We start from the raw sequence: 16,813 nt of genomic DNA, 5'->3' as shown, positions 1-16,813 counted from the left end.
TTCCTGTCTGATGTCATCCACATTTGAGTATCTATTTGCAAGGGAGCTCCCCCACTCGGGGGCTGACTCACGCCTGAGTCCTTGCAGCTGTGTATCTCCCCAGGCCATCATTTGTCTGTCGTGAATTTCTGGGCTCCAACTCCTAACACCTTCCCGGGTTTTGGCAGCTTATTTGATTACCTACCCGGATGCCAGCTAAATTTTCCATGTTTGAGTAAGTTGCACTTCCAACTCCTGCTAAGGGACACTTTGGTCAGCTAAGGCATTTGGACTTTGTCCAACCAGCCGTGGCAGGCACTAACCGCTTTTGGAGTGGTAGACTAGCAGGAACGGCGCCCTAACTGAAAACTCCTGGGGGCAAGCATTGTATTTTGGGATCTAAACCTTCTCAGCACTGATGAGAGTAATGGACATGCATACACACACGATAGAAGTGTGATGCACAAACTGCCATATGTATGGCCAAGTGGATGATTGAATGAGGTTTAAGAAGATGAATGTTGTGGCGGGAGCAGGTTGAACTGGGGGAGGTACAAACTTGGGGCAAACAAATGCAGACAATGTTGGAAAAGTCTAGAGGAGAATTTATAAGACTCTCATAAGCGCTGACAAATGCCCAGATACTGGCTGTCTCAGCTCAGTGAGTTCCTGGCTAAAGATGAGCGATATTTAAAATTGCAACTCAATATTCCTTCTGGTGCAATGTCATTGCAACGTGTTATAAAGACACAGTGCAAGATTTAAAGAAATATCTTGTAAAATTTGCATAGAGAGATAAATAAAATTCTCTCATCAGAATGACTAAAGCCTTGACTGCCTCTCCAAGAGTAACCTTGAATACCAAGGCAATATAATTTGATTTCAGGTAAACATTCATTGAGTATAATGTTAAGTCAACAAAGCATATAGTTTTCAAAACCTTTTTTAATCTGTGATATAAATTTAGGTACCTGCTAAAAGGGACCCCAACGCCACTTTTGGTACATAGGAATGCTAAAATGTTGTTCATTTTCTAGTACTGTATTAATATGGAGTTTACCTGCAAGAACAGAAATTCAGACTAGCTTAGGGGAATTTGTGTGCTGAAATGAACAAGCCATTATGCAGGAAGGGGATTCCCAGGTGGCGCTAGTCATAAAGAATCACCCTGTCAATGCAGGAGATGCAAAAGACTTGGGTTCAGTCCCTGAGTCAGAAAGATCCCCTGGTGTAGGAAACGGCAACCCACTTTAGTATTCTTGCCGGGAAAAAATCAATGGGCAGAGGAGCCTGGCCAGCTACAGTCCACGGAGTCACAAAGAGTCAGGCGCGACTGAGTGACCTAGCACACACATAAGGCAGGAATGCGATATCGTTGGGAAGATGGTGTGCACTTGACCTTGAGGGCCATTGAAATCAGGGATTCCAACACCACCAAGCTTCCCTTCCCTCCCACTTCAGTCTGGTTATTTCTCTATGTTACCTCTGTTTCTTTATACTGTTGCTAGCTTCTCTCACACTAAGGAAGATATGGTAGCCAGCAGCCCTAGACTCACCTCTCCAGCCCAGTTCAGTTCAGTCTCTCAGTCGTGTCCAACTCTTTGCGACCCCATGAGCTGCAGCACGCCAGGCCTCCCTGTCTATCACCAACTCCCAGAGTTTACTCAAACTCATGTCCATTGAGTCAGTGATGCCATCCAACCATCTCATCCTCTGTCGTCCCCTTTTCCTCTTGCCTTCAATCTTTCCCAGTATCAGGGTCTTTTCAAATGAGCCAGTTCTTCGCATCAGGTGGCCAAAGTATTGGAGTTTCAGCTTCAGCAGCAGTTCTTCCAATGAATATTCAGGACTGATTTTCCATTAGGATGGACTGGTTGGATCTCCTGGCAGTCCAAGGGACTCTCAAGAGTCTTCTCCAACACCACAGTTCAAAACCATCAATTCTTCGGTGCTCAGCTTTCTTTATAGTCCAACTCTCACATCCATACACGACTACTGGAAAAACCATAGCTTTGACTAGACGGATCTTTGTTGGCAAAGTAATATCTCTGCTTTTTAATATGCTGTCTAAGTTGGTCATAACTTTCCTTCCAAGGAGTGTCTTTTAGTTGCATGGCTGCAGTCACCATCTGCAGTGATTTTGGACCCCAAGAAAATAAAGTCTGTCACTGTTTCCACTGTTTACCCATCTATTTGCCATGAAGTGATGGGACCAGATGCCATGATCTTAGTTTTCTGAATGTTGAGTTTTAAGCCAACATTTTTCCTCTCCCCTTTCACTTTCATCAAGAGGTTCTTTAGTTCTTCACTTTCTGCCATAAGGGTGATGTCATCTGCCTATCTGAGGTTATTGATATTTCTCACGGCAATCTTGATTCCAGCTTGTGCTTCATCCAGCCCAGCGTTTCTCATGATGTACTCTGCATAGAAGTTAAATAAGCAGGGTGACAATATACAACCTTGACATACTCCTTTTCCTATTTGGAACCAGTCTGTTGTTCCATGTCCAGTTCTAACTGTTGCTTCCTGACCTGCAAACAGATTGCTCAAGAGGCAGATCAGGTGGTCTGGTATTCCCATCTCTTTAAGAACTTTCCACAGTTTGTCATGATCCACACAGCCAAAGGCTTTGGCATAGTCAATAAAGCAGAAGTAGATGTTTTTTTCCTGGAACTCTCTTGCTTTTTTGGTGATCCACCTGAGTTCCTCCACCCCAAGAGGAACTCAGTTTCTTCTCCATGCTCTGACTGGGTGACAAAGTAAGATGCCAGTCCTGCATTGCCTCAAAAGGTAATGGAATATGACTGACAGGTTTCCCAAAAACTGCAGGGTGGAGGTCTCAGTCAGCGGGTGAGAACAGGAGGGGGTATTAGTATGCTCACCAACTGGGCAGCTTAACCGACAGGGATGTATGCAGTCATGGTTTTGGAGTCTGGAAGTCCAAGGTCTAGTGATTCTCCAGGAGAATTTATTCCAGGTCCCTCTCTCTCCTGCTTACTTCTGGTTTTCTGGCAATTTCTGGTATTCCTTGGCTTGTAGAGGCATAGTCTTCTCCATGTGTGTAACCCCATCCAATTCTCCCCTTCTTTTAAGGACACCAGTCGTGTTGGACAGGGCTTCCCAGGTGGCATGAGTAGTGAAGAACCTGCTTGCCAATGCAGGAGACACAAGAGATGTGGGTTCAGTCCTTGAGTTGGGAAGATCCTCTGGAGGAGGGCACAGCAATCTACTCTAACATTCTTGCCTGGATAATTCCATGGCCAGAAGAGCCTGGTGGGCTACAGTCCATAGGGTTGCAAAGAATCAGACATGACTGAAGGGACTTTGCACACACCCATGTTGGATTAGGGCCACCCATATGACCTTTTTTAAACTTGATGACCTTAAAGACTTGTCTTCAAATAAAGTCCCACTGTGAGGTACTGGGAGTTAGGCCCCCACCATATTCTTTTCAGGGGACATAATTCAACCCATTACACAGGGTGATGGACAATTCTGCTAAACAAAATAAGTCAACTTGTTGAGAATTAATACCACTCAAGTTACTTTGTTTTATAAAACCCTCTTTCAGTTATTAATTTCTTATGTCTTCTTCACATTGTTACTTATATCTCAGGACTTTCTTTAACCAAAGTTAAACCTGTCAATTTGCATTTAAATCTAGCAACACAAGTATAAGCAACCTTACTTTTGTTGACTCCTCCCAAATAATAAGTCATTACCCATTTTTGGCAAACCTATGAAAAATCAACATATATTATAAAAGTATGTTATTTAGAACTTTTTCAATTGAGTTAGTTTTTCATGACAGTATTTCTCAAATTTCCATTTGAGAAATTGGTTGTTTCCCCTTCTACCTACAAAAACAATTCTCAATAAATGTTTTATTGACTGTATAAATCTGTAGTATGCCAGGTTAAAGCTGCTTTATAAATTGTGGTTATCCAATACTGAATCACCTTTCCAACATTAGCCTTCCACATTATAGCACAATTCTTATAAAGAAAGAGGTATCATTCATCATTATCATTTGTGAAGGGCGGAAAATTTTCTTTTCCTATGAAAAGTTATCACAATCAAGAACTGATCTAAAATTTTGTCTTAAAGTGAAAGTGTTAGTCACTCTGTTGTGTCTGACTCTTTGTGATCCCATGAACTGTAGCCCACCAGGCTCCTCTGTCCATGGATTCTCCAGGCAAGACTGGAATGGGTTGTCATTCCCTTTTCCAGGGGATCTTGCTGACCCAGTGGTCGAACCTGGGTCTCCTGCATTGCAGGCAGATTGGTTACCAACTGAGCCACATAGTTATGGTTAATAATGGTAAATGAAAAGTAACCTTTAACACTTAACATGAATTTTTTTTTAATTTAAATAAAAATATGCAAAAAAAAATCAAAGAAATACACAAATAATGTCATGTGCTGGCCCTCATGTGAGCCGTTGGGAAGACCTGCTGGGTCCGGGAAGAGAAGGAACTCCTGGAGACCCCGCTCACCTGTTCTGTCCTCTCAGGAAAGTCGGTATCAAGGGGCCTCTATTTTGGGAAGGCTGTGATGGCCTCCAGCGGCGTCTGCTGCTGGCACGCAGGTAAACATGGATGTGTCTTGCCTTTCTTCTGTGAGTGACAGAGGAAGAAAGTGCGTTCTGGATGTGCTGACATCAATATATTGTTACAATATGAGTAACAAGACAGCCCACTGACAGATGGGCACTTCCATTTATAACACTGGCTCAGGGTCCTCTTTTTTCCACACTCGGAGGATGAGGTGCACGCCGTGTGCTGGGGGAAACCTGGGGAACTGAGGCTTTAGCAGTGACACGTGATGACCTCGGATGTTCCCCGAGCTTGTGCCCGCCTGGTCCGGTCCCAGCATCGGGACCAGCGGCTCACTCCATCCTGCAGGCTTGGCCAGTCTTACCTCCCACTGGAACCAGGGCAAACCCACCCCTCCCACATCCTCATGGCACTGATGCTCACAGAGAAATGCCACCAACTTAAGAGGAGGCTGCCAGGTCCCTGAGAAACCAGGCCCAAAGATGTGGAACTTAAGCTTTTCTAACAGTTCATTTCTTCCTTCCTTTTCCTGTCTGTTTTGCTTCCACCTCAGTGTCAGACAAAAACCCACCTCTTGTTTCACATCACTTCAGCTGGAATTTCATCGGATCCAGCGCTGGATATGAGCACGGGCTTTCCGCTCCTCCCGTTCCCTCCTGCAGGTGCATAAACAACATCAAAGTGGGTTCAGTGGGTGGTGGGGAGGTCCACCAGGTTCTCCTGATCCACACATACAATCACCCTGCACCTGGACGAAGCAGCTCTTCCAAGCAGCAAAGCACCCCTGACCTGGGAGCACACAAAGTCAGATGTTTTCGCAACAGTTTTCCCAGCAACAATCCACAGATCAAAAGGTCAGAGTCTGGCAGCCCCACTCTGGCACAGGCAAGCCTGTTTATGAGGACACTTAGTGTGGATTTAGTAAGTTCACTGCAAAGCTCCAGGGGTGCCTGTCTCTTTAAATCCATCTTCTCCCAAGTGAAATTTGTGGCCCTGATGAATGGCAGAGCAGAGTCATCCATAAAAGGGCAGAGGAAAATCACATTCATTTGCATACAGTAATTATTCTGTGAATCAGGCCACCTTTATTGCTGGCAGAAAATCTACTGTCAGCATCACTCGATAGATCACGTTTGAAAATCTAACAGCTGAGGAAAGTAATTGTTTGGGATCCAGGCGGTCCAGCATTCCTGTCGCCAGCACGTCAGTGATCATGCTTCTAGGGAGAGAGCAAAGTTTGTGGGTGCCAGTCAAGCAGCTCCCTGCTCTCTGCAGTACCTGTGTCCCTGTGCAGGGAGGGTCCCCTGCTGACTAGGCTCCACCCTAGACGGCTGCAGAGGAGCATGAGAACGCATGTACTCAAAGGGCTGTGCAGGGCCCCCAGACTGGACCTGTGGGAGCTGCCAGCCGTCGATCATGGTTGAGTCCCGCCTTCTCTAGAATCTGACCCCGCCCACATCTACCCACCAACGCACACACAGGGGTACACACACACATGTGTGCACACACACTCACACACCACCACCACCACCTTCTACCAGCTCTGGCTGAATCCACCTTCTCCCAGGCCCTGAAGTGAGTCCCAGGGCTCGCCCACTGCAGTCTCTCCCCGACATCACGGAGAGGACAAATGAAAGCGTGAGTTTTCTGTGGATCTTCATTTTGGGGGGAAATGAGTGGTGTTTGCAGTTGAATGGGAGAGATACTGTGAGATGAAATAAGTGCATTATTAAAATATAGGCTAGGAAGAGGGCACATGGAACTTATTTCCATCTCCATGGGGACGCTGGGAGGGAATGCTTCCGTTAGGAATAATTTGTGTTGGGTATAGTTAAAAGACCAAGACTCGTACCAGGCTTAATTCAAAGAGTTAGCAAGAATAAGGCAAAGCAGAAAGGCCTCACTGGGTGGCCATCAGGAGTAAGGCACACGGGTAATACAACTGAAACAGGTGAGCTTTGATTTTCCCCATTTATGTTGTTGCCTGTAATATACAGTTTCTTCTCAGGAGCCAGATCTTAAGGTGCACATTGTAACTGGGACAAAGACTAAACAGAGCCTGAGAAACAGCTCTGTGAACCAATGACTTTCCTTGACACTTTGATGTATCCTTTCTATACCCTGGCCCAAATGCCTCTTGTAAAAACAAAGTAAAGATGTATGTATATCAAACATTCAAATAAGGCCCTTGATGCAGAAAAGGCAACATTTGAAATACCATGAGCTGGAGGGCTGTGTCAAGCTGCTTCACTGCCACCAGGAATTCACAGAGAAAGTTGGAAGCAAAAAAGTCAGTTGGGGCCTCACTGTGATGCTCGTCTGGTTGGGAGAAGGGCTGTGAGCAGAGGTCTGAAACACACGGCATTCCAGCCTCAGAGTTCCCACAGGCTGAGATGTGGTTTGGATCAGTTACTTGAACATAAATGTTTATAAGAGAGGATTTAAATTCTCCATGACTCTGGATTTTCCTTCTTTTCCTTTCACTTTTCTTCCCATTAAAAGAATGCTTTTCACAACACGGATAAAAGTCGAAGACAGGATGCTGAGTGAAATAAGTCAGGCGCAAAAGGAAAATACTGTAGGATTCCACTTAATACTTGAGGTTCCTAGAGAAGCCAAGTTCATAGAGATGGAAGTAGAAGGGGGGTGGTGTGCCCAGGGTTGGGGAAGGTAGGAGGGGTTGTTTAAGGGGGGCAGAGTTTCAGTTTGGAAGATGAATGAGTTCTGGAAATGGATGGCCGTGACGGTTGCACAGCACTGTGACTCATTTAATGCCACCGAACTGCACACGTGTAAATTTGGGGTTATGTACATTTTACCACAATAAAAAATAATATCCACCTGAAAAGGTGTTTCTCTTTTTGGCCCATAGGAGGAATCCAAAGGGAAAAAGTTATTAAAATTATAAAAATGTCAACATACCAAGATTTTTGATCAGAGACATCATCCACAGTGAATTCATTTTCTCTCTTCTTGGAAATGTTTTGGGACAACACATGAGCTGTGATACGAACTCGTCTCTGCCAAGCAAGGGAAGGGTCTGAAGTGTCCAAGACCCAACCACAACCTCAGAGAGCAAACGCATGTATCAGCTGCTGTTGTTGTTCAGTCGCTCAGTCGTGTCCAACTCTTTGTGACCCCACGGCCTGCAGCACGCCAGGCTTCCCCGTCCTTTGCCATCTCCCAGAGTTGCTCAGACTCATGTCCACTGAGTTGATGATGCCATCCAACCATCTCATCCTCTGTCATCCCCTTCTCCTCCTGCACTCAATCTTTCCCAGTATCAGGGTCTTTACCAATGAGTCATCTCTTTACATCGGGTGGCCAAAATATTGGAGCCTCACCTTCAGCATCAGTCCTTCCAGTGAATATTCAGGCTTGATTTTCTTTAGGACTGACTGGTTTGATTTCCTTGCTGTCCAAGAGTCTTCTCCAGTACTTGTTTAAGTAAACATTGTAAATCCCCTAATCTATATGATTTTATAGTATAGGATCTTTTAATAATATAAAAATAATAAGTATGTTACTACTTCAACAACAATCTCTGTCATGATATAGAACTTAAAAAGATGACAACAGTTCATAAAATTGTATATGTTACCATTCCTGGGTTATTTAATAAATGGAGTATTGCTCTCACCAGTGTAAGAACATTTATGTCAGGTAACTAACCTGACATAGAATAGTTCAGTAATTTACCAAACTCACAAAATCATGTAATGTTAGAAAAAGGCATTATATAACAAAACAGAACCCTAACTCAATACTTTTACGATCACAGCACTTCTGCTGAATTTGTCTCCTAATTCTTAAATTCCAGAACAAATTTAAGGGAATGTGCAACAAGTCGATACCATCTGTATCACCACAGCTGACATGAGACAATCCTGAAAGGGTTGCATATATATATATATGGTACTTAAACTTCCAAAATAGTAACATAAGTCCCAAATCAAGAGTCAAAAACACACCGTTTAACCAGTGATCTATCCTAATCCTAGGATTGAGCCGGGGGCCCTGAGCTCTGGGTCCAGACTCTCTGATGAAACATCTGCAGAACTTTGGGAAAGGTATAGACCTTGTCTGAAAATGGTGATGAAATCTGCCTGTTTATTCAATTAAAAACATGTACTGGTGACTCAGATGGTAAAGAGTACCTGCAATGCAAGAGGCCCAGGCTTGATCCCTGGGTCAGGAAGATTCCCTGGAGAAGCGAATGACCACCCCCTCCAGTATTCTTGGGTTTTCCAGGTGGCCCTAGTGGTTAAGAACCCACTTGCCAATGTAGGAGATATAAGAGATGTGGGTTCAATCCCTGGGTAGGGAAGATCTTCTGGAGGAAGGCACCACAACCCACTCCAGTATTCTTGCCTGGAGAATCCCATAGACAGAGGAGCCCGATGGGCTACAGTCCACGTGGTCACACAGAGCTGGTCACGACTGAGGTGACTTAGCACAGCACTGATATTGGTTATGTTCCGATCTCTGTTGCTCTTCCTTTGGGAGCCTCTCATTCCTGAACGGTCTTCATCAGAAGACAGTTTAGCTGAGGGCGTTTGTTCACCAGCACTCAGGGACCAGTTAGGGACACTGCAGTGGGCAGCCGCCCAGCCCAAAGGAGTTGCAGAGTTACCCTTTGAGGACAAAAGGGAAAGCTTCTTGCATTTGGTTGAGAACCCTAGAGTTTGCTGGAGTGACTCTGAGCTCCAGCAGTCAACAGGAGGGGCTGGAGGGCTTGGGTGCTGAGGGGCTGAGCCAGGCTAGGGTAACAAACTGCATGGATTGTCTTGTTTTCTGAGATGATTCATACAGTAAGAGAGTTGATTTCCAAACAGGCTGAAATCAACCCAACGTGAGGTGTGGTTGGATTGGAGGAGTCAGCTTGCTGTCACTCAAGGACATAAGAATTTTCTTACTACTTCAACTGAGACTCCCTAAAAAGGTATAATCTGCTGAGGTCATGGGCATGAAGAGAAAGGGGAACCCATCAATTGGTTGCCAAATGCTATGAGTATCAGGTCAACAGCCACAAAGCCTCACACCCAACTAGGGATTCTGACCTAAGTGCTCTGAGGTCAGAATGGCTGACATGGTTAGAGATTCTGGTTCAAGGGCAGAGACCACTTCCCATCCAGATTTTTCTTCCCTCCTAATGGATTCAAACAGTTTACTCTGTACACGGTGGGCACTTAATAAATATTTGCTGATTCATTAAATAAAGGGGACTTTCCAGATAGCTCAGCAGTAAAGAATCGACCTGCAATACAGGAGATGCAAGAGATGCCAGTTTGATCCCTGGGCTGGGAAGATCTCCTGGAGGAGGAAATGGTTACCCACTCCAGTATTCTTGCCCGGAGAATCCCATGGACAGAGGAGCTTGGAAGGCTGCAATCCATGGGGTCGCAAAAGAGTCGGACTTGACTGAAAGCAGAGTACAGTGGAGCATTAAATAAAAGCTCTAATGTAAGTGACTGATGTGGAGGGTGGTGAGAAAAGAAAAGGCCATCCCACCAAGGAAGTAAATATCAAAGATTTCAGTGTATTTTACACTGAAACTATTATACAAAAACAGGTTTTTTAAGATGGTGCTATTAATTAAATTTATTTGTTTATTTTTGGCGTCACCTCACAGACATGCAGGATCTTAATTCCGCAACCAGGGATCAAGCCCATGTCCCCTGCAGTGGAAGTGCAGATTCTCAACCACTGGACCAACAGGGAAGCCCCCAAAATCGTTTTTAAAAGTTTGGTTTACATTTCGCATTGTTCTGATGGCCCTGTTAACTCAGGCTTTATTGTGGATTTAGAATTTAAGTTTTCTCTAGGGAACTTGATATGCAAGCCACAGTCAGAAATTGCTAACAAGTAATTTTTTTTTCAAATTTCCTTCCAGCACATGAATTTTAATGCAAAAAAGAAAAGAAAAAAGAATCAGTTTAAAATATTGCCATATACTGTGGTCTACTCCTTACTGTTCAGGGCCTTGGTGTGTCCTCGCTCTGGAGCAACTTCACCCTCCTTGTCTCCCATGCTGTGGTCTCCAGACCTCTGGAGACCCGTAGGGCCTGGTGGGGAAGTTTAAATGCAACTTAGAAAGCTGCTGAAATTAGTTGTGTCCATCCTGCATAAGACATGTGGATAGATGGTGGGCAAATGTACTTTTCAGAGTGTTATGTCTCCAAAGAAGAGCTTAGAACTTAGCATTTGCAAATGGTAGAGCCACTCTGAGGACCAGAGAAAAACCCAGTTAATTCCCCGGGGAGTTCTGAGGAATTCGGCCCTCTCTGGTGTTTTCATCTGCTCCCTGTGTAACTGCACACCCAGCGTCCCTGGGAAGGGTGGGATTAAATGCTGCTGTGAAAGCTAGTCACTCAGTCCTGTCTGACTCTTTGAGACTCCATGGACTGTAGCCCACCAGGCTTCTCTGTCCATGGGATTCTCCAGGCAAGAATACTGGAATGGGTTGCAATTCCCTTCTCCAGAGAATTTTACCAAACCAGGGATTGAATTCAGGTCTCCTACATTGCAGGCAGATTCTTTACCATCTGAGCCACCAGGGAAGCCCAATGCTGCTAGTCTAAGCTAAAGCTCCAAGTGACATCCAGCCCCCATCAGATACCAGTACAGCCATCAAAGTGCTGGGAAAAGGTGTACAGGGTTTTAGTTCTTTTTGTATTTTTCCTTCTACCAGGAGGTGCTACTCAGGGTTCTGCTATTCATTAAGGCTCAAGCTGCCAATATTGGCTTGCGCAAAAGAGTTCTTTATATAACCGCACCGATACCAGTGTTTGCATTCCTCTTCAACTGAAAATTTGTCAGAGAAGAAAGGCATTAAGCCTGTCACCACAGATAAAGATCAGATGTTTGATCTCAACCAGAAGAAGCAAACACTCCACAGTGGGCTCCATTAGCTCCTGAGCACTCGACCCAGAGTGATACAGGGAGCTAGACGGGACCCAGAGGGGGCGGGTATACCCACGCTTCACCCCTGCTCTAGGAACCACAGAGGACCATGGACTGGGACAGGCACCCAGAGGAGGAGAAGTGAATGAAAAAACCTTCCCCGTGGTCTTCCTTCATTTCCTCTGATTACAACTGTGATGTCACAAAACTAATAAATCTAGCATAGTTTGTCTGAAAAACAAATCAGACTATATGCAATCATTTACATCTAACTAAAAGCATGGGGCTTCCCTGGTGGCTCATACACTTAAAAAAATATCTGCTTGCAATGCAAGAGACCCAATTTCAATCCCTGGGTTGGGAAGATCCCCTGGAGTAGGAAATGGCAACCCACTCCAGTATTCTTGCCTGGAGAATCCCATGGACAGAGGGGCGTGGTGGGTCACAGAGAGTCAGACACGACTGAGAGACTAACAGTTTCACTTTCACTTTCAAATACATGGGAAGGTGGTTCTGGAAGAGTATTTGGACATTGAAAAAATTAAAGTATTTCGTGATACCTACATATCATCATCAGAAAACTAGTCCCATGTGGAGAAATAAAATGCCTACTATCAAAAGCTTCCCGATCAGTACACCTTTCTTACTTCCATTCAAGTAAAACCAATGTGTTTCTCTAATGCATTGTATAATAGGTGAGTCATTTTCTTTGACCTTGACCTTAACCTTGAATTCATACAGCAGCTATTTCCAAACAATCTGATCACTAGGAAGATTAATGCACATAACATTTCTGTGACAACCTGGATGACAAGTGTCGTACAACCCATTTTATGGATTCAGATACCAGGGCAGGGAGAGGTTAAGAGACAGGCTGAGTGCCATAAGGAAAATTAGATGCTCTAATTTAGAGCCTTTGTTATGATGCTGTTTCTGAAGAAAGGTACCAAACTGTAGATTAGGAGTCAAAAGTCCAGGACTGTCATCTGAACCCAGGACTGACTCACCCACAACCTTCAGTTCAGTTCAGTTGCTCACTCGTGTCCGACTCTTTGCGATCCCATGAACCGCAGCACGCCAGGCCTCCATGTCTATCACCAACTCCTAGAGTTTACTCAAACTCATGTCCATTGAGTCGTTGATGCCATCCAACCATCTCATCCTCTGTCACCACTTCTCCTCCTCCCTTCAATCTTTTCCAGCATCAGGGTCTTTTCCAATGAGTCAGTTCTTCACATCAGGTGGCCAAAGTATTGGAGTTTCAACTTCAGCATCAGTCATTCCAATGAACACTCAGGACTGATCTCCTTTTGGATGGACTGGTTGGATCTCCTTGCAGTCCAAGGGATTCTCAAGAGTCTTCTCCAACACCACAGTTCAAAAGCATCAATTCTTCAGTGCTCCGCTTTCTATATAGTCAAACTCTCACATCCTTAGGCAAGTCATTTCTCTGCTCTCTCTTGGCATTCTTACCAACCCTCTCCTGGCCTGCTGTGGGGATTATTGAGGTGAGACCTGTACCTCACAGCTTGCTGCTAGAGAGGCCCCAATAAATACAAAATATGCTGAGTGCCTTCTTCCAGATTCTGCAGGGTGCCCCCTGGCTTCAGAGACAGGAACACCTCTTGCAGTGCATTGGAAAATGCAGTTCCCGTGTGCCTGGGACCAGGGCAGCTCAGAGACACTGTGGCCTCTGACGGGGGCACGTGCAGGCAGCCAGATGCTGTCAGGGGTCGATGCCAGCTTGGCTACTCAGCCGTCACCTGGTTTGTGCAGCTTCCGTGGGGCACCTGGGAGCTAACCGCCTTTCCAGGCCCGCCCTGGAAATTGGAGGAATCCTGTGGTGGGTGTGTTTGTTCCAGGAAATCCCACCAAAGGTGAGTGGGGTTTAAAGCCTATATGGTGGTTGTGAAGGTGGTTTGGAGTTCGCTCCTATCCAGAGACAGAAGGCTGTGACAGAAGGCTGTGATGAGTCGTGTGACTCCTTGTGGGAAATGCCCCAGGTAAATTTCCCTGTGGGAAATGCCTCTGCGGGCGCCGGTAGGTGACACTTCCTGGGCAGGGGAGATGTCAGATTTCCACACTTCAGGGGGCAATGTGTATGTGGTGTCTGCTCAGTTGTATCTGATCATGTCTCTTTGTGACCCCATGGACTGTGTAGCCAGCCAGGCTCCTCTGTGCACGGGATTCTTCAGGCAAGAACACTGGAGCAGGTTGCCATTTCCTTCACCAGGGGATCTTCCCCACCCAGGGATTGAACCCACATCTCCTGTGACTCCTGCACTGGAGATGGATTCTTTACCACTGTGCCACCAAGGAAGCCTTCTATTAGGGGTCGAAGCCAGCGTGCAAAAACAAGGCAAGGAAAACCTTTTCTCCACCCTCTGCAGCCAGACCCTTTCTGACCTTGTACCTTGAAAAACACTGGAAGGGTCTTCTCACTCCCATCCACAGGGTCCTCAGTAGTTCTGACTTTACATCCAGCATGTAACAAGGCAACTCAGGTTCCTGTCTCCAGCCTTCCTCTCTGTGCCGCCCAACTCCAGGCTCACCCCCACAGCTGCACACTGACCATCTCAACTGGGAGGGGGACAGACTTCTCCAACCCAGCGGGCCCAGCCGTGAACCCTGACCTTCCCCCGACCCCAAACCTGCTCCCCAGTGATCTTCCTTGTCTCAGATGTGACAGCCCCTCGGTCCATGGTTCAAAGACACCAGAGTCACCTTCTGCTTTTCTCTTCTTTTCCTGAGCCCCATCCACCCCTCAGGACCTCTGGGCACTGCCTTTCCAGCTTGCTGGAGCTTCCCTGCTCCCCTTCTCCACTCTCACCTCTAACTGGCTCACCTAGTTCTTTTTCTCCTTATTATCTGTTGTCAGCAGAGCACCCAATTATTCTTTTCAAACCTAAAGGAGACCTTTGTATGATTTTTCACTTACAACCCTTCAGTGGTGCCTCTGTCACTCAGGGGAGAATCCCCTGTGTGACTCAGGGGATCCCCGTGACCCCCGACCACCTCCCCATCCCCTGACCGGCCTCCCTGCCCGCCCCCCCAACTGTGCCAGGCACACAGCTGCCACTGTTCCAGCCTGTCCCTTTGCAGAAGTGGCTTCCCCCAACTCCCCACCCACCCCCGGCCTAGTTCCCTAAAGTCCTCTGAGTCCTTGCTTGATCCCAGCATTTTTTAGGCAGGTCTGTATAGACACACCCCTGCTCATTTCACACCATGGTCTCCCCAGCACCTCGACCGCCTGGACTGGGTCTTCACGTACTGCGTTTCTCACCTTCCAGTCCACTGTGTCAGTTTCCTGGGGCTGGTGCAGCAATGCACCACGGACAGAAACGTCTTGTCTGTCACTCCTGGGGCCGGAAGTTCCCTGTGAGGCCTCTGTTACAGGGCCCTTTCCTGGCTTCTGCTGGCCACCGGCAGCGATCCTCCATGGCCTCGGTGTGCCAACGGCATCCCCCTCATGTCTTCACGCTGTGCTCACTCTGCGTTTATCTGTGTCCAAACTTCCCTTTTACAAGGACACCAGTCATGCTGAAAATAAGACTCGCATTCATGACCTCTCTTCAACTTGATTCCTTCTGTAAACATGCTCTCTCCCAATTGGGTCACGCTATGAAGACTGGGGTTTAAACCCAAATAATCTTTTCTTGGGGGAAAGAGCACAATTCAAGCCCTAATATGTAATCTGTTCATTGAATGAATTTAGTTTTATTATCTGTTTTCTCTTGCTAGAGACAGTGAACTGTGCGGCAGATATTTTTGTGTGTTTTGGGTTGCTGTTATTTTCCTGATACAAAGCCAAGCATTTAGAATAGTTATCAGGACATAATAGGTATAAATGCACATTTTAATTGAATAAATAGATGGACTTCATCACCATTCTGCAGACAAGTTCTAGTGTCTTTCCCAGAGTCCTGCAGATGTTTCATCAGAGAGTCTGGGCCAGAGCTCAGGGCCCCCAGCTCAATCCTAGGATTAGGATAAATTACTGGTTAAATGTCTGGCTGGTGATGGAGATGATGAGATTATTATCAGATGGAATCTGTGGGCAACAAGAGCCTGGGAGTCTGGCTAACCCAGAGGTTTCCTGGGCTCTGGTCTCAGATGGGACGCTTGGAGCCTGGGCCCTTCCCTGCAGCCTCTCAGCGTTAATCAAACAGCACAATAGTTGCTTGGATACCCTCCTCATTTCATCAGCCATGGTGGCCTGGTACCAATTTTCAGAAAATGAAACGAGACCCCTGAGGACTGTAATTTGGGGAGCGCAATGATTTAGGAATGTTTAGAGGGGTCTGGAAAACCTGTCTAGCTAGTTCCTTCTCAGGCACAAGCAGCAGAGGGCCTGGATGTGTGGTGAATATGGAGGGCTGTGCTGGCTTCCTTATCAGCTTCACTACCAGGACCTTTTGTTTGTTTACTCTCTTAGATAAACTCTCCAGTCCTCGGGAATGCTCCAATAAATCTGTTTCCCTAAATGCTTCATCCTTGTTTATAGAACGCCTTCAAAAGCTTTGACAGCTTGCTGCAGACAGAAACAATGCCTCATTCTGAAAACCCATCTTTTTCCCTGGCCCTGAAATATTTCTTGAGAACATTAAAGTCCTTGAAGTCATGATCTCAAGTATTATCCTAAGTGGAAACTTTTTGCTGGAATTCCTTTGGCTAAATGTTTGCATATTCTTTCTTAACTTTTTGTTTTCTGTTTAGGAATTCACTAAAAGTGGTTTTTTAAATGTTTTTTCAATATTTTTTTATTTGGAATATAGTTGATTTACAATGTTGTATTAATTTCTGCTGTACATCAAAGTGATACAGTTTTACATGTATATATATTTTTAAAATATTCTTTTTTGTTATAGTTCATAGGATAGTGAATAGAGTTCTCTGTGCTGTACACTAGATGAACCTATCTATGAAACAGGAACAGAATCATGGACATAGAGAACAGGGGGAGGGGCTTGGGGGAGGGATGGAGTGGAAGGTTGGGGTTAGCAGATGCATATTCTAACTCAGCATTGCTTCATGGAAGGTGAACTCACTCCGTAGCTACCCTGGAATTGTTCAGTTGCTAAGTTGTGTCTGACTTTTTGCAGCCCTGTGAACTGCAGCACACCAGGCTTCCCTGTCCTTCACCATCTAACCACAGTTGGTGCAAACTCATGTCCATTGAGTCAGTGATGCCATCCAACCATCTCATCCTCTGTCGCCCCCTTCTCTTCCCACCTTCAATCTCTCCCAGCATCAGGGTCTTTTCCAATGAGTCAGCTCTTAATCAGGTGGCCAAAATATTGGAGCTTCAGCTTCAGCATCAGTCCTTCCAATGAATATTCAGGGTTGATTTCCTTTAGGATTGACTGATTTGATGT

At 45.7% G+C, this 16,813-nt stretch overlaps 1 long non-coding RNA gene across 1 annotated transcript; it reads right to left on the bottom strand.

Annotated features, from left to right (window-relative positions):
* Positions 1 to 977: 977 nt before the first annotated feature.
* Positions 978 to 14,956, bottom strand: LOC138985390 (uncharacterized). Its single transcript, XR_011462448.1, has 4 exons — positions 14,722 to 14,956; positions 5,107 to 5,191; positions 4,476 to 4,595; positions 978 to 3,124 (listed from the first exon to the last, which is right to left on the bottom strand). It is a non-coding gene; the product is annotated as an uncharacterized lncRNA (long non-coding RNA).
* Between the last annotated feature and the right edge of the window lie 1,857 nt (positions 14,957 to 16,813).

This window comes from Bos mutus, chromosome 24 (assembly GCF_027580195.1).
Source record: "Bos mutus isolate GX-2022 chromosome 24, NWIPB_WYAK_1.1, whole genome shotgun sequence".
In the NCBI taxonomy this organism is placed as follows: Eukaryota; Metazoa; Chordata; class Mammalia; order Artiodactyla; family Bovidae; genus Bos; species Bos mutus.
Note: the sequence above shows the minus strand (reverse complement) of the source record. Positions and strands in the feature narration are given on the sequence as shown.